The sequence below is a fragment of the Cervus elaphus genome, chromosome 19 (assembly GCF_910594005.1).
Source record: "Cervus elaphus chromosome 19, mCerEla1.1, whole genome shotgun sequence".
Classification (NCBI taxonomy): domain Eukaryota; kingdom Metazoa; phylum Chordata; class Mammalia; order Artiodactyla; family Cervidae; genus Cervus; species Cervus elaphus.
This window is the reverse complement of record NC_057833.1, coordinates 805,372-831,032: the sequence shown is the minus strand read 5'-3', so window position 1 is coordinate 831,032 and position 25,661 is coordinate 805,372. Positions and strand designations below refer to the sequence as shown.

The 25,661-nt window shown below is 36.6% G+C and overlaps 1 pseudogene; it reads left to right on the top strand.

Annotated features, from left to right (window-relative positions):
* The first annotated feature begins 20,403 nt into the window (after positions 1 to 20,403).
* On the top strand, positions 20,404 to 20,510 carry LOC122676291 (annotated as a pseudogene).
* The last annotated feature ends 5,151 nt before the right edge of the window (positions 20,511 to 25,661 follow it).

The following is a 25,661-nucleotide window of genomic DNA, read 5'->3' as shown; positions in this document are numbered from 1 at the left end:
TATGCTAATGAAAGGATGAAACAATATATTCTCAAAGGTCATTTGCGAGTTTAAAGAGTGAGGTGAAGTGTGAGTCACTCGGTTGTATCCAACTCTTTGAGACCCCATGGACTATAGCCCACCAAGCTCCTCTGTCCATGGAATTCTCCAGGCCAGAATACTGGAGTGAGTTGCCATTTCCTTCTCTAGGAGATCTTCTCTACCCAGGAATCCAACCTGGGTCTTCCTCACCCCAGGCAGATTATTTACTGTCTGAGACACCTGAGAAGCCCATAAAGAGTGAAGGACTGCCCAAGCAAATAATAAACAAAGGAAGAGAGTCACAAAGACAGAACCACACGCATCAGTGACAAGGAGACTTGTCTGTGTTGTCATTCACCCAGAAAACTAAAGTTCTCTGAAAACAGGGTTTACTCCCATGTCTACGGTGAGAGTAGTCCAACCACAATAAAGTGTTGGGTAAACTTATTGGAATAAGGCATTTGGGGGTTCAAGTTATATGCAAATATTACATTTCCAAATGAGTAAAGCTAAAATTTTAAGTATTCCAAGTATGAGAATAGTGTCTTTTATATAAAATAAAGCAATGCAATTAAAATATTTATGTTTTCATCATGGTTGCTACCAAGGTCATCATCACTGTTCTTGCTAATGTTAGTTACTTTGGATTCCACTATATAGGCTTAATCTAATGCTTTCTGCACCAAATGTTGCTTGAGTTAAAGAATGTGTCAGGCTATGGCCTCAATAATGCTGCATGATCACCCATTCCAGAACATGGTAGCATTTTTTAGAAAGCATGTATAGTCGACCCTTAAACAACATAGATTTGAACTATACCTCAGCTCTGAAGTTGGCTGAATCTGTGTAGAGAGGTTGGACTATGGGACTTGAGCACCCACAGATTTTAGTATCTGCAGTAGGTTCCAGAACCAATTCCCCACAAATACGCAGGGAGGCTATTTCTTGCCTTTGCATCCACAGATTGGCTGCAGTTTGACTAATCTAAACTGGGTTTGGTTTTATCTCAGTTTTCTGCACTATGTCCCCTTTAAACTAACAGCTAACCGAGTTATTTTCTTCTCATGAAGAAAGGCAGGAAGGTAAGAGGGCAAGCCACACTTCCCGGCACATTTCAAGTCCCTGCTCGCATTCTATTTGCTAATATCTCACTGATGCCTGGCCAGAGTCTAGGAGATGGGAGATACAATTCTGTCATGACAAGGGTGAATATTTGCTAAACAATAAAATTATTGCTAATTTCATCTGACTCAAGGCAGGCAGTGAATACTCAGATTACACGTGAGTATAATATACATGTTGCATATATTCCCTCTCCTCCAAAAATCTATACCCTGTGAGCCTCTTCCTTGCTTCTGATTTTAGAGGTGGTCACTCCTCCCAACCTCTCCTAACTTCCTTTAGGGTCAAAGTGAATTGTGCCTTGACTGTAAAGGTTTATTGGTCTTGTATCTGTCAGTAAAGAATCTGCCTGCAATGCAAGAGATGCAGGTTCGACCCCTGTTCGAATTCCAGAGGAGATCTCGCAAGCTAAGTCTATCGGGTCACAAAATCAGACCCTGACTTAGCAACTAAACAACATTCTTGCAATTTGTAATTTTGCAGGTTGCTATGCATGTTACTAGTATGCGTGGCATTATTTTTATGAGACAACATATACTGTAGTTACGTATGCATGCGTGCCAAGTCGCTTCAGTCCTGTCTGACTCCCTGCGACCCTATGGACTGTAGCCCACAGGGCTCCTCTGTCCATGGGGATTCTCCAGGCAAGGATACTGGAGCGGGTTGCCACGCCCTCCTCCAGGGCATCTTCCTGACCCAGGGATCGAACCCAGGTCTCCTGCACTTCCTGCAGTGCAGGCAGATTCTTTTACCACTGAGCCACCAAGGAAGCCCCTATATGTACATATATACACATACAGTATATGCAATTTATTTAACTAAATACCATCAATGGCTAATTTGTTACATAGTATTGTAATTTAAGTAAACCATGAAAAATTGGAGAAGTTATCAACATAAGTAGTAAATATCTCTGGTCAAATGCAAGGTAATTTGATCTGTTAACAAGATATTTTTCTCATTTAAATAATTATATTAGGACTTATTTATGAGGAATTTTATTCTCAATGACCAAAAACAGTTGTCAAAAAGATCAGACTATAATATTACACTAATTCCATATCGTAGGTTTTGACATTAATTTGTCTTCTAATTCTAAAATGCCTTCCTATTGTAATAAAGATATACATGACAACCTAATCTGTTTTCTGTCTTTTTTAGGACTTGTTTTAACAATGGATCAGAAAATTAAATTTGTATATTTAATAGTATTATTGTAGTCTCATTTTTATAAGTAGGCTTAGTGCCCTGTAAATGATGATACATAATATGCAGACACAAGAATAGTCTTGAGCCTTTACTAATTTTGCTTAGATGTTATGTATAGTTTCTTGTAACTAAAGAGCCTGGAATTAATCAACACATCATAGATTTAGAGAATTAAATATCCCAAATGAGAGGAATATATTTCCCAGATCCGAGATCAAATAAGTTACCATGGAAAATTATTAACAGAGGCCTCGTTTAAGAGGATTTCAGACACTAAACTACGCTTAGTGGGATTAGCAGCATAATGCAGCACAAGGGCGCGGAGTGAGACTTCATGATTAGTGTTTTGCTGTGGATGCAGGTAGGCTCTTGATTCTTGCAGCAAGACGTGTGCCCCACTCCATGTGAGTGAATTGCAGGGAGGCACTGTGGTTTTAGAGGGAAACCTGACGAGCAGAATCAATGCAAGGGCGGAGTCCCAGATTTGCCTGCAATGTTCTATGACCTATCACAAAGTGGTTATAAAATAAGACCAAACAGCCTATCTTTTCTTGAATTTGATGTCACAACTAAAACATTACCTTAAATTTAGCTGTTCTTACTCTAAATGGTTAAATTCACTGTTGTTCAAGATTTAAAATTTAATCCGAAGATTCTTCAACAGTACAAAGAAACAAAGTTACCCTAAGTTACAATCGATTAATGGACATTGAAATAACTACAAAGACCTCTGAAATTCTTCTTCAGGTTGGCATAAATGAAAATATTTTAGGATTTCATTTTGATTTGTGCTCCTTACTCCATTAGGAGTCCCAAGGAGTAAAGGAATCAAGACAGATTTACTTTTGCTATAAAAAGTATGCACTTTTCATTGGAGGTAATGAGTTTCTGAAAGAAGAAATTTTCTAATTCCTAAATACCCGACTAGTGGTATCATTTTTCATATATAAGCCTTTTTCACTCATCATGAATTATTCATGCACCTCCCTTAATTTTAATTACCAAGCTAACAGACTTAAAAATCACACTGTACCTAAAAATATAAACTGTATCACACCGAAGTTGAGAACGCATTATTCTTTATACATAATTGCTATCATGCTGAGGCTGGGTTGCCACCTTTTCCCGTGAAACCACGAAGAGGTTCTGTGTGTATGCCTTCAACATACGCACGTGTTAGTTAAAAACAGACCCTTTTGGCAACCTTCTGTCTTCTAATATTTTCATCCTAGAAGGTTTATTAGTTTTACTTTATAGAACAATTCAGCAGCTACTGCTACTAAATAGAAGACTTCTCACCAGATAATCGAGTCAGTAATTCACAAGGAGGACAGAAACTAGGGCTTTAAAAACTGCAAGTTAGAGGTCCTTCGAGGAGTTATTAGTAGCTCTAAAGCTCTGGCATAGTTCACTAGAAATGAAGAAGATCCATAGGATAGTCTGTGTAGGACTGCCTCTAGTAAAGGCTATTCAAGACTGATACCGGTTTCACTTATTCCAATTATAAACCCATGAGTCAGTGAAACAACTCTTTTCAAATGGTGTGGGTTACCTTTCCATGAAACAGGGAAACCAGGATTGCATTCTGTATTCCAAATATCCTGTAATCAACCCTCCCAAACGCATTCAAATGAATACTCATTTCTTGGAAATAGAAAATACATTTTAAACCTTAAATTTCTAGGTTAGATGTAAGTATGCTATTAACTGTTAGTCAAATGCTCTCTTTACTGATAGTGTTTTTTTAAAAAATTATAAATTGTTTATTGACTCTATAAGTAACTATCAGAACTTGAAGTACTGAAAAATCATTTTAGTATTATTGGTAGTAAGATGCTTGAAAAATTTTATGTCAAGTTGTAGTCTATATATATATATATGTATAAATGTAGTCTATATATATATATATATATATATATATGGAAGGTTTTACAAAGACTCAAGATTATAGGCTAAATGAATGAACTCTATTATGAAGTCAGAAGAGCAAATTACAGAAAAGTACTTTTAGTAGGACATGATTTTTGTTAAAATATATACATTAACCCATTTAATCTTTGCAATAACCATGTGAAGAAAATACTATTATTATTATAATACTTATTTACAGATGGAGGAAATGAAGTACAAGTAAATGTTTTTTAAATGGCCAACAAACCAAGATTTCAACCCAGGCAAACTAGTATCAGAGCATAATTCTCCTAATCCAGTCACTCACTGCTTTTTTAGAAGAGTGATTTTACAGAGTTAATAAAAAGAAATATATATATATATATAACTTTATCAAGATGCAAAGTATTTCAATATTCAACTTATAAAAACATGTATCAAAAAATTCTCAAACTGATTGTAGCAAAATGTACTTCTGTACTTTACACTGACTTCAAATCAATCTCCTCAAATTATTCCAAGTCATTTGGGGGGACTATTTCTGGCTGTAGGCTATCTCTTCTAATAACAAAATAAATCCTTCTCATAACAAAAAAAAAAATGCAAAATGGCATGAACATGTAAAATCTACTCACACCTTGCCAAAACTACATACATCTCTTTTAGCCATTTTTAATATAAAGATTGTACCCTTGGAGAACAGGTCCTAGATTTGTCAACACAGCATGACAATATTAAAGATATTGGGGGGTTTTGTTTGTTTATTTGTTTGTTTTTGCTTACTAATTACTTGGATGATAATCTTCATGGAACTCTGAAAAGCAGAAAACAGAATATCAATAAACTCTGCAATTAGATCCCTTTGTTCCTTTCTAGAGAACCTGAAAACTTTCAAGTGCTTTATAGTTTGCATCTCTTGTCAATCTTATATTCCTTTTGGCAATTAGATGCCAACTGCCCCAGAATGCATAGCCATTCAAACATTTATTCTTAAATTCCACTGCAATTAAAAACATCTCCAGTTAAGATACATAGCTTAATTTAAAGGACAGAGATTTATTAAATAGTGAGATTGCCCATTTCCTACTATAATTTTTATTACCATATATTAGGAGTATTCAGTGCAGATTTTACCTTGCATTGTTGACTAAAACTGACCACTAACACTATGTTCCAACTTTGTCTCAATCTTTCAAGCTATTATAAACACTGAAACTGTATAGGAAAATTCCTATGCAACATAATCCAACAATGTCCTTAGTAGTTTGTGAAAAGCAATAAAAAGCCTTTGAACCAAACTCCTTTTTTTGGTGTTTGCTAAACCATTCCAGGAAATGTCATGCCTATTATATGTATCAGATTCCTTCCCATCATGACTTTGCAAGAAACTCTTTCCATATCCAAACACACCTGCTATAAAGCATAACTGTGCTGGGTATTTGCAGTATGTCCAGAGGTGAGCTGGCACTTACTCAACTGAGGCTTTGAGAGCTGAATTTTAAATATTCAGGAATTTTGCAAGCCTGTTCTTAAACCATTAGAAGTTTAAATGGGCCATGGGTTACATAATGAAACTCTGCCAAGCCTTCAAGATTAGGGGTTTCCCCCGTCTTTGAGAGTTGTTTTACCCACATGCCACTGGGCTTACCAGGTATCATTTCTTAACAATGCTATCTGTTAACCTTATTGAAACTAAGGAATTTGTGGATTTCACACAATCATCCTCATGTCTAGCTACTCTTATATAAGTGGTTGAGCAAAATTATAAAAGATGGTTTTCTTCAGGTTACTGGAGAAGGAAATTAATTTTCACAACTTTTCTAGGTTTCCCGTTGCCAAAAGATCACTTTATGTGGAAAAATACAAAAGACAGTTCTGCTGACTTAAAAGTGATTTGTCAAGTTGTCTTAAGTGTTTCCTTTCTGTTTCAGCTGAGACTTTGTTAGTCTACAAGCAGCACGTTCAACATCTTGTCCTGTCTGCTCTTTTCTCCTTTATGCCACCAAAGTTACTTGTTTTTAGCAGGCACTGTGGAGCTAGAACAAGGTGCTTTGCTACTCAGTCAGACTTACCTGGGGCCACAAGTGGCCTCATACAAGATCTAGTGAGCAGATGGGCCAGTAAGGCAGCGCCGTGGTGACCAGCCATAAAAGAAGTCCTCCCAGGGTGTCTTAACAACAGCCGAGGGATTACAGGCGTTTCCTCTAGAGCCATCTGGCTTTGATTTTTCCAGCTATTTTTCCTGTTGACACACAGGGCCACAAAGCTAAGGAAGCAATAATTCTTCTCTAGTTACCGTAACTGCTGATGCAAAACCACCAAGTTTTCTAAAGCCACTCATCAGGTGCAGGGACCTATCTCACTGAAGAATATTCTGTGGGTTAAAAGACTAGTTAAGAGAGGAGTGGTACAACATTACACTCTAGTTTAAAGTCAGTGTATGTACTCTTATAGGTTCAATTGGTGTTCGTTTGTTTTATCCCAATTGAAACTGAAGACCCAGTCATTCCCTTCTACCACTTCTAAAGCAATACTTAAACAAAAACAAAAAGAAGAAGAATAAGCAAAATAATGGTACTCTTTTGGAAAGTTCTCCTTCCCCAACTCTCACTCTAAGATTTATTCTGACAATAACTGAAGTCTTGTTAATGGTACCTAGGTAATAAATTGAGTTATATTTACTAAAGCTTTAGAAGTTTTGATCAGACTTATCATTCAGTTAAGGGAATCTCACAAATATTGTTGAAGGGGAATTTTCCCACTAGGAAAGGGCAAGTGGCTGATGAGGTTCAAATGTAAAAGCATGTAGAAGATGAGGAAGTCAATTAGGGAAGATGAGGTAAATGAAAATTTATGATACTGTTTGAGAGTTTTTAATGAATAACTGGGCTCAAATCAAATGTTACATGTGATGTAAAGACAGAGAATTGATGGCCCAAGATCAACCTTGATGCCAGAGTAAAACAAAAAGAGATGCTTGCCACTGTGGTCTCTCCTAAGAAAGAGTTTAAGGAAAAAGACCGGATTCTAAAAAAAGTGGTAAATAAATTAAAACGCTGAGATGGAATTGTAACCAATATAACAAGATGTCACTTGAAGAGATAAAGCCATGAACAGGAAAATGAACCATACTTTACAATCTACAGAAACATAGTCAGGTATTCCACAGGGTGCAAGGTGGGTCTGGTTGAAGCCAGAAAGTATGAACAATGCACAGATTCACCAAAAGATTAAGACCTAAGCATAGCACTGTAGTACGCTTCCCCGCCCCACACCTCACCACCACACTACTGCACTTCCTTTCACCCAGTAGATCACACCTGTCTTTCAGCAGAAGAAATTACAGAGCATACTAAAAGGCATTTTAGTCTGAATTGTTTGAAAAGACTTACCCATAAGAACCCAGAATTGGATATAGCAAGAATGTTGCAATTGTCAGACCAAGAATTTAAAGCAAAAAAAAAAACACCATGATTAATATCTTAAGGCCTCTAACAGAAAAAGTAAGCAATATATGAGAAGAGACAGATAATGGAAGCAGAGAGATGGAAGTTGAAAGTTTGAAATCTTGAACTTAGTTAAACAAAGACAGTAAAGCCTATCAATAAAATGAGCTAAGACTTTGATATCAAGCAGAGGTAACACACTGAAAATTCTGAGTTGCCAAAACTGATATTCTGTCACTAATTTTCTCTGAGAAAATGATAGGAGGCAGGATTTATAAATATGAGGCAAGAAAGAGCTGCTTAACTGAACTAAAAAGTTAGATTATCTTAACACTAATTTTAAGTTATTCTTAAATTATCTTTAATTTATATCAAGTTTTTTACACAAACACAACATGTATATTTTCAGTGACTTAGAGGGTTGCCTTCTGTGTAAAGACTGCACAAAAATATTTCCATTTGTTCTATATTAAAAAACAAAAAGGGGGAACCAAAAAAACAAAAAAGGAAATTAGTTTTCACGAGAAATAGGGATGAGTCTGTACCTTGTCACGGGGAAGTCTATAAGGGCTAAACTTACATGGATACGAATAAGATGCTGAAAAATATGTCTTAAAGCTATATTTTCCAAGTAAGCACGTATGTACTTAGTTTACATATGATACACAGGGGAGGAGTGCTAGGTAAGCCACCACTTGCCCCTACTCTGATCATGAACCACATGCTGAGATACGGCTGCCAGAGGTGGTCATATTAGACACGAGGTGTTCTGTAGGACATTCAGAGCAGGTACTCAGTTACACACTTAGAGATACTGGGGGGAGCACAAAATTCTTTTCAAGGAAGCAGCATTCTTTGAGTCATATAAAGAATACCTCCTCCCCTGGAACATCCAGATCCCAGTGTATTATTTGGAGTGCATTATAATTCTCAGTCTTGTGGGGCTTTGTAGCATAGCAGAGAATGTCAGACTGAAAGAAATAGTGGAGAACTATCATGATAACAGGCACTAGCTCTTGGTTTTTAGAAAAATCAAGGAATATTGGAGATGAGAGTTCCCAAGATGGCAGAATAGGAAGACCCTGAGTTCACTTCCTCTCATGAGCACACTGAAATTACAACTATTTGCAGAACAACTATTAACGAGAATGGAGAAGGAAATGGCACCCACTGCAGTATTCTTGCCTGGAGAATCCCACGGACAGAGCAGCCTGGGGCTATAGTCAGTGGGGTCACAGAGTCAGACACGGCTGAAGCGACTTAACACAGCACGTTAACAAGAAAGACCAGTGCCGGGGCCCAGCCCCAGCAGGATCCAGAGGGTACCCTCAGGATGAACGGCATCGGCGAGAGAGAGAAGACACGTGAGACCAGCCTTGATAGGGCCAAGTCTGCAAGGGAGAGAGAGAAAGAGAGAGAGAGTGAACAGACGGGGGTGTTTGCAGGGTCTGGCAGAGTCTGGCAATGCTTTATTTTTTCCCGTGGCACAAAACCAGGGTGTTTTCTGCATACTTCTTTGTTTATGAGGGTCTTGTACATTATCTTCTGGCCTTGGGGCCTATTAACATTTTATGCAGGTCAGGTGAATGTAAACCTATTTTCTGTTTCTATGGTGACCTTAACTGAAAGGTAGCAGTCTCATAGGGCAACAGTACAGAGTAGAAGTATAACCTTGTTAACACAAAAATTAATCCTTCTGCCTCTCCTAAAAGTAAGCCCCGCTGGTTTTCAAAACCAACCATTCTGGGGACTCATCTTCCCAGTGCAAGACTTCCCAGTGCAAGGCTGGGTTGAGGAACCCAGTGTGGCCTCAGATCTCTTTCTCATTTGGGAGAACTCTTGTTATCAGAAGTTGTCAGTTGCGTTTATCTAAGATGTTTACCCCACACTGACTCTGCGACTTTGGTGAGGCAGCCTCTGCCTAGCACTCCTGGCTGACAATTAACAACCATCTCATTGTTACCACACTAGGGCTAAGTTCTTATTTCTCTAGATCTTTAACTATATTAACAGTGGTTTCTATAACACAACCTTAGCACATTAAAAGCAAAAACACAGCAAGCAAAACACAGCAAGCAAACGTCAACCCAATAAACACTTTTATAATAATTTTTTGTTATATTTTCTAATAAAACTCCTTCACCCCTCAAAAATGCTCTATGTCTATTAGGGCTTTTATATAATCAGATTCTTTATGCTATTTTATGATTAAAATATTATAAGCAATCATGCATATTAGTACCAAGGGCATAAATGCATTTGGCTAACAAACTACCAGCAAAGGAGCTTAAATTAAAACACTCCTTTCACCCTAAATAATCTCATAAAATACCACCACCCAAAAAATTTATAGATTAAAGTTCTAAATTAATTCTTATTTGGAAAGAAATCTGGGAAGGTCTTCTGCCTAAATTACAGAAATTAGGGAGTAGTTTGTTAAAGTAAGCATCAGAAGAACAGATACCATCTTTAAGGTGAGCGCCGGGGGCAGCTTCGGGGCAGCTTTTTGGAATCCCTGAAAACCTGATCCGCCTTGCCCGTCAGGCTTTCTCCCTCATGACCTTGTCATGGGTAGGATCTCGTGTGCTGGCTCCCTGCAGACCAGAACCTACCAGAAACATCTTCTGCAACTAAAGACATAAAGAAATAACCTCAACAACGGGTAGGAGGAGCACAGCTGCTATAAAGGTAAGACTCACACACTTAGGTAGGCAATCCACAAATAGGAGGATAATTAGAATAACAAGAGTTCTCCCAAATGAGAAAGAGATCTGAGGCCACACTGGGTTCCTCAACCCAGCCTTGCACTGGGAAGTCTTGCACTGGGAAGATGAGTCCCCAGAATGGTTGGTTTTGAAAACCAGCGGGGCTTACTTTTAGGAGAGGCAGAGAGCTGTGGGAAAAAAAGGCTTGACTCTTAAAGGGCACAAGTAAAATTTAATACAGTTCAGGAAAAGGAACAGAAGCAGTAATTTGACAGGAGCCTGGGTCAGGCCCACCTGCTGATCTTGGAGAGTCTCTCAAGAAGCAGGGGGCACCTGGAGCTCATCTTGGAGACACGGACACTGGTGTCCACCACTTTGGGGAGCTGGTTCTACCATATGGGCCCTGGAGCTGGCAAGTGCCATGTGGGAATCCTCCCTCTAACTTACTAGTATCAGGAGCTACCTCTGCCTCTGCCCATCAGCCAGTAGGCACCAGTACTGGGGCAGCTCAGATCAAGCAACTGGGTGGGAATGCAGCCCCGCCCATCAGAGAACAAGTCGCTTTAAGGCCTTCTGACTCCAAAGCCACTCCTGGACACAACTCTGCCCACCAGAGGGCCCAGGGCATGGTCCCACACACCCGAGCAGAAGGCACTGGACCCAGGACCCTCAGGGCCCAGCGGCCAGAGACCCCCAGGGACCAGTTCTGCTCACCCGTGGTCAGAAACCCAGAAACTAATAAAACACTCTCAAGGGACTTCCCTGGCTATCCAGTGGTTTAGACTCAACTCCCCGTGCAGGGAGACTGGGTTTCATCCCTGCTTGAGGAGCTAGAACCACATCCCAGAACTAAAATCGAAAATCCCATGTGCAGCAACTAAGACCTAGCCCAGACAAATAAATAAAAATAAGTAAATATTTTAAAAAGACTCTCACAATATATATTCAAAAATTTACAGAATGGAAGACAGAAATTTATAGTTCTATAATAATAATGCCTTCACAAACCACTTTCCAGACTAGATAGAACAAGATTGAGGGGAATAGACAAAAGAGCATACAGGAAGACCCTGTGCTCGTGGGGAAGACCCTTCCCCACGGGCACACCAAATTCAGAACTATTTACAGAGAAACGTCAATAAGAACGATCTGAAGAGAAGCAAAAAATATTTTCCACAACTAAAGATATTAAGAAGGAACTGCAATGAGATAGAAGGAGAAGCTGAGATATAATATAATCAAGATCCTCACCCTTGGGTAGGTGATTCATAAAATGGAAGATAATTGCAATTGCAGAGGTTCTCCCAAAGAAGTGAAGGGTCCAAGCTCCATGTTAGGATACTTCACAAGGAAGACAGACCCCCAGAATATCTGACTCTGAAGACCAGCAGAGCTTTGTGTAGGAGAGCTGGAAGAGACTGAGAATGCACCCACAAAAGATTCACATAAGCTTTCAGATGCTCTGAGACCCAGCAAGGAGACAGTAAATTGAAAGACTTAGGCTTTACTCTTAAAGGGTAGAAGCAAAATTTAACACACTCCAGGGCCCAGAGAAAAAGCCCACCAATGATCCAGCACTAGTCCCTGGGCACCTGCATTCAACAGCCAGCTTCCCCGTGACCCAGACGTGCCAATCAGCAACCAGTAGCCTCTGTCCAAGGCAAGGCTTGGCAACCACTCAGACTGGGTGCCAGCCTCACCTACCAGAATGCTCACAGGAGTCAGTCCCATACAACAAAAGGGTGCACACAGCCCACAAAGGGGATGCCCCTACAGCATATATATCTCTGGTGACCAGAGGGCAGTGTGCTCCTGGGACATATAGACATCTGTTATGAGAGGACACTTTTCAAAGGTCAGGAAACAACCAACTTACGAGGTGCACAGAAATAAAAACAGCAAATTAGACAAAATGAAGTGATAGAGGAATATGTTGTAAACAAAGGAACAAGGTAAAACCTGAGAATAAGAACTAACTGAAGGAGAGACAGACAATCTACCAGACAAGGTATTCATTGTAATGATTATAAAGATAATCAAAGAACATGGAAGAAGAATGGATGAACAGAATGAGAAGTTAGAAGATTTTAGCCAGAATGCATAAAAACTACAATAACCGAAATGAAAAATATATTAGAAGAAACCAACAGCAGTTTAAATGATACAGAGGAACAGATCAACAAGCTGGAAGACAGAACAGTGGAAATCACTGAAGCTAAACAAAAAAAGAAGAAGGATTAAAAGAATGAGGGTAGTTTAAGAGATCTCTGAGACAACAGAAATCATATTAGCATTTTCATTATAGGAGTCTCTGAAGAAAAACAGAGAAAAGGATGGAGAACATATTTGAAGACCTAATAGTTGAAAACTTCCCTGCATGCAAAAAGAAAGAGATTTTCAAGTCCAGGAAGCACAGGGTCCCAAAAAAGGGTCAACACAAAGAGGACCACATCAAGACACATTGTACTTAGAATGAAAAAAAAAAATACTAAAGATAGAGAATATTCAAGTACGTATGGAACATTCTCCAGGACAGATCACATCCTAGGCCACAGAACAAGCCCAAGTAAATTCAGGAAAACTGAAATCATATAAAGCATATTTTTCAACCACAATGTTGAGGTTAGAAATCAACTTCAAGGGGAAAAAAAAATGGAAAAAAAAAAAAAAACACACACACACACACAAACCCATGGAGGTTAAACAATATACTACTAAAAAAAAATGGATACTGAAGAAATAAGAGTCAAAAATGACTAGAGGCAAATAAAAAAGAAGACAGAGTGATCCAAAAATCTATGGGCAGCAAAAGTGGTTTGAAGAGGGAAATTTATAACAATATAAGCAAGAAAAATACAAATCAATAATCTGACCTTACAACTAAAGGAACTAGAAAAAGAAGAACAAACAAAACCCAAATTTAGTAGAAGGAAAGAAATCATAAAGATCAGAGCAGAAATAAATGAAACCAAACAAACAATAAAACAGTTCAATAAAAGTAAGTCAGTTTTTTGAAAAGATAAACAAAATTGATAAACCTTTAGCTAGATTCATTAAGGAAACAAGAGGACCAAATTAAAAAAAAATCATAGTTGAAAAAGGAGAAATTACAACAGATACCACAGAAATACAAAGGATAATTAACAGATTACTATGAACAATTATATGGCAATAAAATGGACAAATCCAATAAATGTACAATCTCCCAAGATTGAACCAGGAAGCAAAAATAAAGAGATCAATTACCATTAACAAAATTGAATCAGAAAAAAAAAACTCCCAGCAAACAAAAATCTCAGACCGGAAGCCTTCAAGGTGAATTCTACCAAATATTTAAGGATGAGTTAACATCCATTCTTCTCAACCTATTCAAAAAAAAAAAAAAAGAAAGAAAGAAAATGCAGAAGAAACAACACTTTCAAACTCATTCCATGAGGCCAGCAATGCCCCTATAACAAAACCAAACAATGATATCACAAAAAAGCAAAACTACAGGCCAATATCACTAATGAACGTAGATGCAAAATTCCTAAACACAACATTTGCAAACCAAATCCAACAATACATTAGAAGGATCAAACACTGGATTAAGTTGATTTATCCCAAGGATGCAAAAATGGTTCAATATCTGCAACTCAAACAATATGGTACACCATATTAACAAATTGACAAGTAAAAGCCATATGATCATCTCAGTCAAAGCAGGAAAAAGTCTTTGATAAAATTCAACATCATTTACTATAAAAACTCACCACAAAGTAGATACCTTAACATAAAAAAGACCATATATGATAAGCCCATAGGCAACATCATATTCAATGCTGAAAAGCTGAAAGCATTTTCCCTAAGATCAGGTACAAGACAAAGATGCCCACTCTCCTTACTTTTATTTAACATAGTATTAAAATCCCTGCCACAGAAATCAGACAAGAAAAAGGAATAAAAATAGCAAAGGGAAGAAGTAAAACTGCCACAGTTTTAGGTGACACTATAAAATACATAAAAAATTCTAAAGATACCACCACAATCTACTAGATGGAGCTCATCAATGAATATAGTAAAGTTGAAGGATAAAAAATTAATACATAGAAATCTGTTGCATTCCTACATCTTACAGAGAACTATCAGAAAAAGAAATTAAGGAAACCGTCCCACTTACAATTACATGAAAAAAAAAAACAATATACATAGCAATAAGGAGGTAAAAGATTCACACTTGGAAAACTATAGGACACTAAGGAAAGAAAATGGAAATGACACAGATATATGGGAAATAGATACTGTATTCACGGATTGGAAGAAATAATATTGTTAAAAGGATTATACTATCCAAGGCAATGTACAGTTTCAATACAGTCCCTGCCAAAATAATGAAAGCATTTTTCACAGAAGTAGAACAAATAATTTTAAAATTTGTATGGAACCATCAAAGACATTGAATAGTCAAAAAAAAAAAAAAATCCTGAGAAAGAAGAACAGAGCTGGAGTAAAGGTATAGCAATCTCTAACTTCAGAAAAGTGCAGTTATAGCGATCAAAACTGTAAGATTCTGGTACAAAAAAATAGATCAGTGGAACAGAATAGACAGCCCAGAAATAAAACCATGCACTCACGGTCAGTTAATCTCTGCCAATGAGGCAAGAACATATCATGGAGCAGTTTCTTCAGTAAGTGGGGCCCTGGGAAACTACATAAAAATTAGAATACTATCTCGCAACATATACGAAAATAAACTCAAAATGTATTAAAGATCGAATTTAAGACCAGAAGTCAAAAACTCCTAAGAAATCACAAGTAGAAGATTTATAACAATACTTTTTGGATCTGTGTCCTAAGGCAAAGAAAATAAAAGTGAAATAAATAAATAGGACCTAATTAAACTCAAAAGCTTTTGCACAGCAAAGGAAACAATCAACAAAATAAAGAAAACCTACTGAGTATAAGAAAATATTTATAAATGATATAACCAATAAAGAGTTAATATCCAAATTATATAAACAGCTCATATAACTCAAAAAATCAAACAATCCAAATAAAAATGGGCAAAGAACTGAATTGGGCATTTTTTCCAAAGAAGACATACAGATGGCCAACAGGCACATGAAAAGATACTCAACGTCACCTATCATCACAGAAATGCAAATCAAACCCACAGTAATATATCACCTCACACTTGTCAGAATGGCTATCATCAAAAAGACCACAAATATGAAACGCTGTCTGGATGGGGAGAAAAGGAATCATTTGCACACTGTTGGTGGAAATGTAAATTGGTGCAGCCAATGTGGGAAACATTATGAAGTTTCCTTAAAAAACTAAAAATAGAGGTACCATGTGACCCAGCAATTTCACTTTTCCATACACATCTGAAGAAAACGAAAACCCTAACCTGAAAAGATACACACACACTCCAGCACTTATAGCAGCGTTATTTACAACAGCTTTGTATGGAAGCAACCTAGGCAACTGGTGGCAGAAAGGGGGTAACAGAGACTACTTTCGCCATTTGCAACAGAACGTGGGGGCATTAGGCCTAGTGAAATAAGTCACACCAGAGAAAGACAAATACTGTATGTTATCACTTAATGTGGAGTCTAAAAAGTAAAAAAAATGACTGCAACAGAAACATAAAACAGCCTTAGCAGACTAGGACTAGATGAGCATTTCCTTAATTATATCAAGTATATCTACCACAATCTCACAGAAAATATCAAATATCACCTTAATGGTGAAGCTGTAAGAACTTTCTTCAAGAAAAGTTGGAAAAAATGCAGATTCCTGGTATATTTCTACTCAACCTTTTTTTGAAGCTCCTAATGAATATGACCAAAAAATATTTTGTAAAAAGTTATAGGAAAAAAAATAAACATTATTTGCATAAGATATGATAATTTATGTAGAAAAATCCAAAGAAATGAAGATAAATTATTAGTTTAAGAGTTCAATGAACTTAAGATTACTAAATACTAATGTTAATTACAGTATCAAAAAATAATTAGAAAATTTAAATTTTAATTGATAGTATTTACAAAAATAAATTATCAGGCATGTAAGAATAAATATAGCAAAAATATGCATTACTTTAAAAAAAAATCATTAAACTTTTTTAAAAGACATAATAATGGGATCAGCAGATCAGTTAAGTTCAGGAGTGGGTTGCCGTTTCCTCCTCCAGGGGATCTTCTCAACCCAGGGACTGAACCCAGGTCTCCTGCATTACAGGAAGATCCTTTAATGTCTGAGCCACCAGGGAAGCCCAAATACTTCAGTTTAAAAAAAAAAAAAAAAAAAAAAAGACACAATAAAAGGCAACCTAAGTAGAGATGCATATCATGTAACGATAAAGAGGTCTTTATAAGACGCAAACAACCTCACCACTAAACCCACTCTATACATTCATGATGGGTCACAAGCAGGCATGTAAAGCCCAGGAAAAGTAGGCAACACCTGGAAGGAGATGAGCAAAGGACGTCAAGGGAAAACTTAACTACATCACCATTTTGCTCTAATGAAATTCCACGTTGGTAGTTCACAGAATGACTTTAATTTTTGAAGGTTATTCTGAAATCTCTATCTCTATGGCTAAGAGTCTCAAGGTCAACAATGTTCATAGTTGTAATATGTGGTCTGAGGGGGCAAAACATATTGAAATTCTGGGTATATTGAAATTCAAGTGCATAGAGGACTCGGATGAAAGCAATGCCATTAAGGCCTCAAATTCAAGAGTATTTGAATTCTCTTACACATAATTTTCTTAAAAGCCTGCATAATTTTACATTTATTGGAGTCGTCACCTTCAGACACTGATTATTTTGGAGAAGCAATCACAGAAACCTGAAAAATCAAGGTCTGATGAGAAGCCCTAAATAAACCAAGTTTCAGAATCCCAGATCTAAAAGCAAGGAGTTTTCAACATTAACAATCCAAATTCTATATTTCTTCTCTACTGAGGAATCTGATATTGCACGTATTAAAACAGACTGGGAATGCTAAATAAAAAAAATAATAACTGGGTTAAGAGAAGTCACTCTCGGGTGAGTTAAACTGAGATACAAATACAAAAGAAAAGAAAAGGATACAGAGAAAACATCAGCTAATAGAACTTAGAAAAATTATTTAATGTTCGCTTATAAAATATTGCCACTAAAATAATTTATGGGTGTGTGCTCAGTCACTTTAGTCATGTCTGATTCTTTGCAACCCCATAGACTGTAGCTCACCAGGCTCCTCTGTCCATGGGATTTTCATCACAAGAGTACTAGAGTGGGTCGCCATGCCCTCCACCAGGGCATCTTCCCAACCCAGGGATCAAACCCACATTTCCTGAGCCTCCTGCACGCAGGTAGACTGCTGAGCCGCTGGGGAGCCTCTTAGTAGTTTTATATATTTACATATAGTATGTGAGTGACCTCACTGTTTACATTTGAATACCTGATCAAATATATTCTATACAATTTTATTATTTCTGCAGTTTGCTAGCTAATAGCTAGTTGTTTCAATATCTCTAAGTAATCTGTCTTTTCCCAATAATTTTAACATAAACTTTATATGTATTTCTTTGGCTCGTCTATCAAAGTTGGCAAAGGCCTGGGGTTGTTCAGGTCTTAATTGTGCTTGGTTCAAGGTGCAGGCATTTTCAGGGCTTTAAACACCACTTCTATGCTGACCACTAAACAAATTCACATTTCCAGGACAGATTTTTTTTTTTTTAATTAATTTATTTTAACTGGAGGCTAATTACTTTACAATATTGTTGTGGTTTTTGCCATAAGTTGACATGAGTCAGCCACGCGTGTACACGTGACAGATCTCTGACTGTCAAATGGGACACATTCACATTTTTACTTTACGTTTCTACAAAGCAGAATGAAATCTTTTATGTTGCCAACAAACATGGTTCCTCCTATGATATTCCTCTAGCTCAGGAATTATCAGTACCATACACCCAGTATTTCAAGCTAAAAATTGAAAGAAATAATCCTTGGGGCAATGTTGTCTTAGCGGTTCTTTCTCCTTCTTGCTGAACCCTTCAGTTCTAGCTCTGTGCCCTGAGATTTATATAGGCACATAAATAATGACTGCCTCCTAAATAATCTATAATTATTCACTTTTCGTTTTACAAGTCATGTCAATTTCTTCACATAATATCTGGATCTTTGAAAAGTCAATATTGGAGTAAGTTTACTACTTTGCCAGAATATTCTTTTCTTCATCACCAGGAAGGTGTTTCTCAAAAATACCCACACCAACCTATACAGAGTAATTAATTTAAATTGGGTCTTTATTTCAGGGAAAAGCACAGGGCAATTATAATTAATTGCAATTATTTTATCATATAATTTTATAACCACACTCTCAGGCGATATATGTTTTTAACCCTATTTCACAAGCCTCAAATCTGAGACTTAAAATAGTTAGCAAACTTCTCAAAATCCATTGTCTGGCTACAAAATTGACTTCTTTCCAAAATGTTAAGGTGCCTCCCGAGAAGAGCCTTCTCAACAATCAATGAAGAATCAGAAATATCCTTCCTTCAAAATCTCCCAGCTGAGCCAAAGTCTAAGTTTCCATGTGCAATCTGAACAAAGCTTTTACAATTTTTAACTACTGCTTCAATGACCTACCTATTCATCCCATACCTGCACATCTGCCTTAACACAAAACAATTTAGAAATTAATAAAAATAAGAACTCTTCTCATTATAGCCTCTGACATCTCAACCTGCTTTCCCATAGTACAGGAATACCTGAAGTTCAAAATGTCAGTCTCTGGGTTTTCAATATAATTTTTGTGGCAGTGGAACATTTACACGTTATTTTGCCACAGTGGTGAAATACTTTTGTTAACTACTGCTATTCTACAACAAGAAATAAGCATTGACATATGAATATGTAGCCAGAAATTTTGTGTACCCAAGGAAAATATTCAGCAATATGCTTCTTATTGTTTGCTACGTTACAAACCTATAGGTTTCTGACTCTTAAGAAATGCTGGATGGATGGAATATTATTTGCCAAGACAGAGAAAGAATATGAAGGTAGAAGATTTGGGAAGGCTGGGGGTAGGAAGAAGATACATTTTTCTGACTCTAAACATGCTTTCCACTGTTTTTGTTGTTTTTGCTAGTACTTCAGGGCACAGTTGCTCAAACTTTCTCAAAGATAAGAACTACTTGAATCTTTTAAAAAATCCAGAGTTCTAAGTACTTTCCTTGGATATTCTAACCCTGTGATCTGAAGTGAAACTTGTAGAACCTCTATTTTTAACAAGTATGTTGAGAGGTTATTGATTACCAAAAAGACAATTGTGAAATATTTAGTGGACCATCTAGGAGCTATGTAGTTAACAAGCAGTTTTGTTTTGTTTTGTTTTTCTGTAAGAGTCGGGTGTTTTGTTGAAATAGGTATTTAAATGTATCCTTTGTTGTTGTTACCTACTCACTAAGTCAGGTCCAACTCTTTGCGACCCCACGGATGGTAGTCCATCAGGCTCCTCTGTCGAAAATGGGTTTCTTTCACTCCACTCCAACCCACTGGAGTGTATCTTCTTGACCCAGGGATTGAACCGGCATCTCTTGCATTTCCTACATTGGCAGGCACTTTCTTTTAGCCTCCAAAAAAAAAATTTTGAAGATTTTTAATGAGTATCTTTAAAAATATTTTGCTGAAATGGCAAAACACTTTAATTCATTTAAAGTTAGAATTATAGTCTCAGAATAACTTCTGAGTTGGCTTTTTAGAAACCTTCATATCATGTGTTCCAAAATTTATCTCAGATATCTATGAAACTTCAGATAAACACTATTAAAATATACATGGAAAAAGTAATACTACTAAAAAAATATCAAATTTTTTAAAATAAACAGGAATGAAAGGTATTAACATAAGAGAAAAAAGAGGATATATACTTAAAAGAGAAAACACTTAACAACTACTAAAAATGAAAAGATGTTCTTACACGCTAGTAATTAGAAAGATACAACTTAGAGCTACATAAAGTTCCAGTTTTCAATCTCTTCTCGGCATTTTGTCTAAGATCAAGTGTAGTATTTGTTCTTATCAGTTTAATATCTGATACATCCTCTATCCAATTTTCATTCATTAGCTTGGCAACTTTTAAAGTAATCATACCAATTTCTGACAAGGAATAAATCTGTTGTATCAATCTACAGAGTAATTTAATGTTATATAGTAAGGTTAGGGGACTATAAATTGTATTATTAAACTGTGACTCTTTAAAAGTAAAACAGTATACTAAAATGTAAAGTTGTGTATTATTTAATATATTTATTTACAGACTATTTTTATTACATTGATGGACCTATAAATAATTCTGTTCAAAACAGCTTTTAAAAATGAAATTCTTCAAAAATTTTAAACTGTAATTGAAGCAAAAGGGAAAAATAGCTTTATATTTCTTATTTAAGCATTAAAAACAGCAAGCAGAATAATTATTCTGTAAAATATTTATATACTTAAAGCCAGTCAATTTTGTCTGGTTATTTTCTAAAAAATGTATTTCTCTCATAATAAAGTTGATTATTGATTTTTAATAAAATCATTTGCAATCTTTTCCAAAATAGTTTCCAAAGTTGTCACCACCACCAAGAGTTATCATCAGTGTTTAGCTTCTTAACTGAATTTTACAAAGAACTGATAACATTGTCAAAGTTTAATTTCTAGCAGAATAAACTTCCAAAAGCATTATTTTGGTTCCATTAATTGGATGCTTGATCAAACCATTTTTAGATCTAATTTCCTATGTGAAACATCTAAATGGCATTATTCCACTGCTTGTGATTTTTCTCTGTTGCTAATGGAGCTAACATATTCACAGCTCTTGCTGCATATTTCAAAAGTACTGAAAAGATCTGGAATAAAACATAAATACAGTTTACTTTAGAAAGCAGTAATTTGATCTAAGTGAAAAGCCATGCTTCTCAGAGTGGTATGCTTACACATTTTCTCCAAATTCCCAAGTTAAACATATGAAAGGGACATCTTTAGGCAGTTTTCTTAATGTAACCAATAACTTTTGAAACCCAACCCAATATTGGGTCCTCAGATTTGCATCTTCTGGGTGTCAGGAGATCAGTGTTAACCTTTATGGCCTAAATAATGGATAGAAAATGACAATGGATATATTGTACCAGTTTTATGGTTGCCCTAAACTTTCTTGAAAGACAAGTTCAGTACTTACTTTTTAATTAAACACACTTTTTAAAACTCACTACTGAAACATTATTTCAAAGTAAGTAACCAATAAATTAAAGTGGAGGTATCTGAGAGATGGTAAAACCACTCTAGCAAGACCAAGTAGCGACTATGTGTGCTCAGCTTATATTCTGCACATTATTCATATGTACCTAAGTTCTTGTTTCCTTTGTTTTCTCCAAACTCAGCATATGGTGGCCTGCCAGTTTCACTTAAGTGGACAGCATGAAAAATTGTGTCTAATGCTTATCCCACCATTATGCAAGATTGGAAGGAGTTAGTCTTCCCTGGCCACTGCTGACCCAGTGCATATTGTTTTATCATCAACACTCTGCCTGCTGTCCTTGAAACGGAGACACCAGCCCTGTTTTGTTTGAAGTGGGTGAGGAGAATAAGGTCGATTTTCAGATTTAACCCCCTAGGGAGGTTATAACTCTTAATATTTCATTTGTCTCCCATTTTTATACAGCCATGACAAACGCTGCAAGTATTAGACAAAATGGACATATGACAAATAGATGCTAATTTTTAATCAATGCAATTGCTAAGAATACATCATTACAACAAAAAAAAAACAGGACAGGTGTTAAATCAATCAGAATGTGTGGACAAGAACAGCACAGTGGCACTCATGGGAACGAGAATGCCTGGTATCCCCAGAAGTGAAACTCTGCACACTCTGCAACCCAGCTCTCCTTCCAGTAGACATTCATTAGCAGCTCATACACGTGCAACTAAAGTACAGAGAAGGGTTCCATTATAGCATCTGGATAAATACATTATGGAACACAACGGAATACAGTAGACGGATGTAGGTAGCTCTCAACATGAATGAGTGGGAAAAAATAATATTTGTGTAAACATTAAAAACTCACAGTACACTAATAAGTGTTATATACAGCACATATATTCTAACGAAACTATAAAATCATGAAGGTAAAGCTAAATATCAGGTTCATAGTAATTGTACCTCTGAACAGGGAGATGGAAATGAACTTGTGGTATATTCCAGTTATAACTGAATGTAATATACATGGAACAAGATAGGCATTAATCGTGATAATTTCTGTGTGGGGTTACTCTTATTTCACTTGGTATCTTATTTTTCCAAATTTCACTCAGAAACAAAACAGTATCATAAGGAACAATATTCAGTTTAATTTGGAATCATATTGTTACATATTTATTTTGCCTACAAAATGTCCTTCCTGTGACACATTCAAGGGATTCAGAAAAGGAAGCATGAAAAATATGGTACTTTATTTAAAAAACATTCAGTTCAGTAGCTCAGTAGTGTCCGACTCTTTGCAACTCCATCAATTGCAGCACGCCAGGCTTCCCTGTCCATCACCAGCTCCTGGAGGTTACTCAAACTCATGTCCATCAAGTCAGTGATGCCATCCAACCATCTCATCCCCTGTCATCCCCTTCTCCTCCCACCTTCAATCTTTCTCAGCATCAGGATCTTTTCAAATGAGTCAGTTCTTCAATCACCTGGCCAGTATTGGAGTTTCAGCTTCAACATCAGTCTTTCCAATTCAGGACTGATTTCCTTTAGGAGGGACTGGTTGGATCTCCCTGCAGTCCAAGGGACTCTTAAGAGTCTTCTCCAACACCACAGTTCAAAAGCATCAATTCTTTGGCACTCAGCTTTCTTTCAAATCTCTCACATCCATACATGACTACTGGAAAAACCATAGCCTTGACTAGATGGCCCTTTGTTGGCAAACTAATATCTCTGCTTTTTAATATGCTGTCTAGGTTGGTAATAATTTTTCTTCCAAGGAGTAAGCATCTTTTAATTTCATGGCTGCAGTCATCATCTGCAGTGATTTTGGAGCCCAGAAAAATAAAGTCAGCCACTGTTTCAACTGTTTCCCCATCTATTTCCCATGAGGTGATGGGACCAGATGCCACGATCTTAGTTTTCTGAATGTTGAGCTTTAAGCCAACTTTTTCTCTCTGCTCTTTCACTTTCATCAAGAGGCTCTTTAGTTCTTCACTTTCTGCCATAAGGGTGGTGTCATCTGCATATCTGAGGTTATTGATATTTCCCCTGGCAATCCTGATTCCAGCTTGTGCTTCATCCAGCCCAGCATTTCTCATGATGTACTCTGCAAATAAGTTAAATAAGCAGGGTGACAATGAACAGCCTTTATGTACTCTTTTCCCTATTTGGAATCAGTCTGTTTTTTCCATGTTCAGTTCTCACTGTTGCTTCCTGACCTGCATACAGATTTCTCAGGAGGCAGGTCAGGTGGTCTGGTATTCCCATCTCTTTCAGAATTTTCCACAGTTTATCATGATCCACACAGTCAAAGGCTTTGGCATAGTCAATAAAACAGAAATAGATGCTTTCCTGGAACTCTCTTGCTTTTTTGATGATCCAACAGATGTTGGGAATTTGATATCTGGCTCCTCTGCCTTTTGTAAATCCAGATTGAACATCTGGAAGTTCATGGTTCACATACTGTTGAAGCCCGGCTTGGAGAATTTTGAGCATCACTTTGCTAGCGTGTGAGATGAGTGCAGTTGTGTAGTAGTTTGAACACTGTTTGGCATTGCCTTTCTTTGGGATTGGAGTGAACATTGTCCTTTTCTAGTCCTGTGGCCACTGCTGAGTTTTCCAAATTTGCCAGCATATTGAGTGTAGCACTTTCACAGCATCATTTTTTAGAATGAAACAAAATATGGGACTTCCCTGGTGGTCCAGTAGTTAAGACTTCATCTTCCAATGTAGCGGTGTGCGTTCAATCCCTGGTCAGGGAGCTAAGGTCCCACTTGCCTCAAGGTCAAAAGAACAAAACATGAAACAGAAGCAATATTGTAACAAATTCAATAAAGATTAAAACTGGTCCACATAAAAATCTTAAAAAAGACGGAAAATATATAACCAGTACATCACTGTTCACACTTTTTGACACGTTATCCATACATTTACAATCAGAGTAAGAGGACAGAGAAAAATATATGCAGAATTTGACTCCTAAATTAAGGAAATCATGTTCATGTTTAACTATCTACAATATATATTCTTAAAAGAGATGAATAACATTTCAGAATTGATGTTTTTACAATGAGAAACGATTGAAACATGCCAATAAAAGCTATATGAATTTTATGGAAACAATGAATAATTCTCTTAATGTTTTTTAGTGTATAAAAAATGGGAACAGCTATCTTCTTGCAATTTAACTAGACTTCAGTTGCACGAATTAAGAGAACTAGTTTAATCAATCAAATGGTAGATTGGTTATAATGGATGTCAAAATCATTCTTTAATAAGTTAGGTTTAGAATCATATCTATTTTCAGAAACATATCTATTTCAGAAAAAAAAATACAAAGAAAAAGATTGGTATTGCAGATTAGTATGGTTTCAGTGGAACATGTATCATCTTCAAAATCTGACAAGAAATGTCCAATCCATAAAACACTAAAAGAAAACTGTGAATCAGTCTAGACACACATCTCAAAGAGCTGATGAGGTTGCAACCACTTATGCCTCCCTCTTGAGTTACCTTGATAATGCTCAGCACTTGCAGAGTTTTTAGCTTCAAAGAGCCTACAAACTAACTAATTAATCCTTACACTACCCAGTGAGACAGTGATAAGAAATCCCTGGAAGACAGCATCTAACTATATACTTCACACTTGCCTATATAGAATTCAGCATATATGTCATGCTGTGTTTTCCTATCTTTCTATTTCAATAAATCTTATGAGAGATGATATCCACATGTGAACACATGATGCATAGCTGTCCATTGTGTATAAAATGATGTACCCTGCACTCAATCTGCAGCTAAAAGCTAACAAAAAGAGATATATGCACAGCCAACACATGAAAAACATCTGGTACATTCTGCTGTGTTTTCCTTTCTCATTCATTTTACATCTTGCTCTTGGTCATTCCAGGGTGGACTTGATTTGAATAAGCTACAGCTCTTCCATGGGAATATCCAATTCTCTTGTCAAAGATTAAATTATTTTCATTTGTTCTGAAATAAAGGGTTTTAAAATTAAGAACCTATAAATTATGCTGAATGTAAGGGA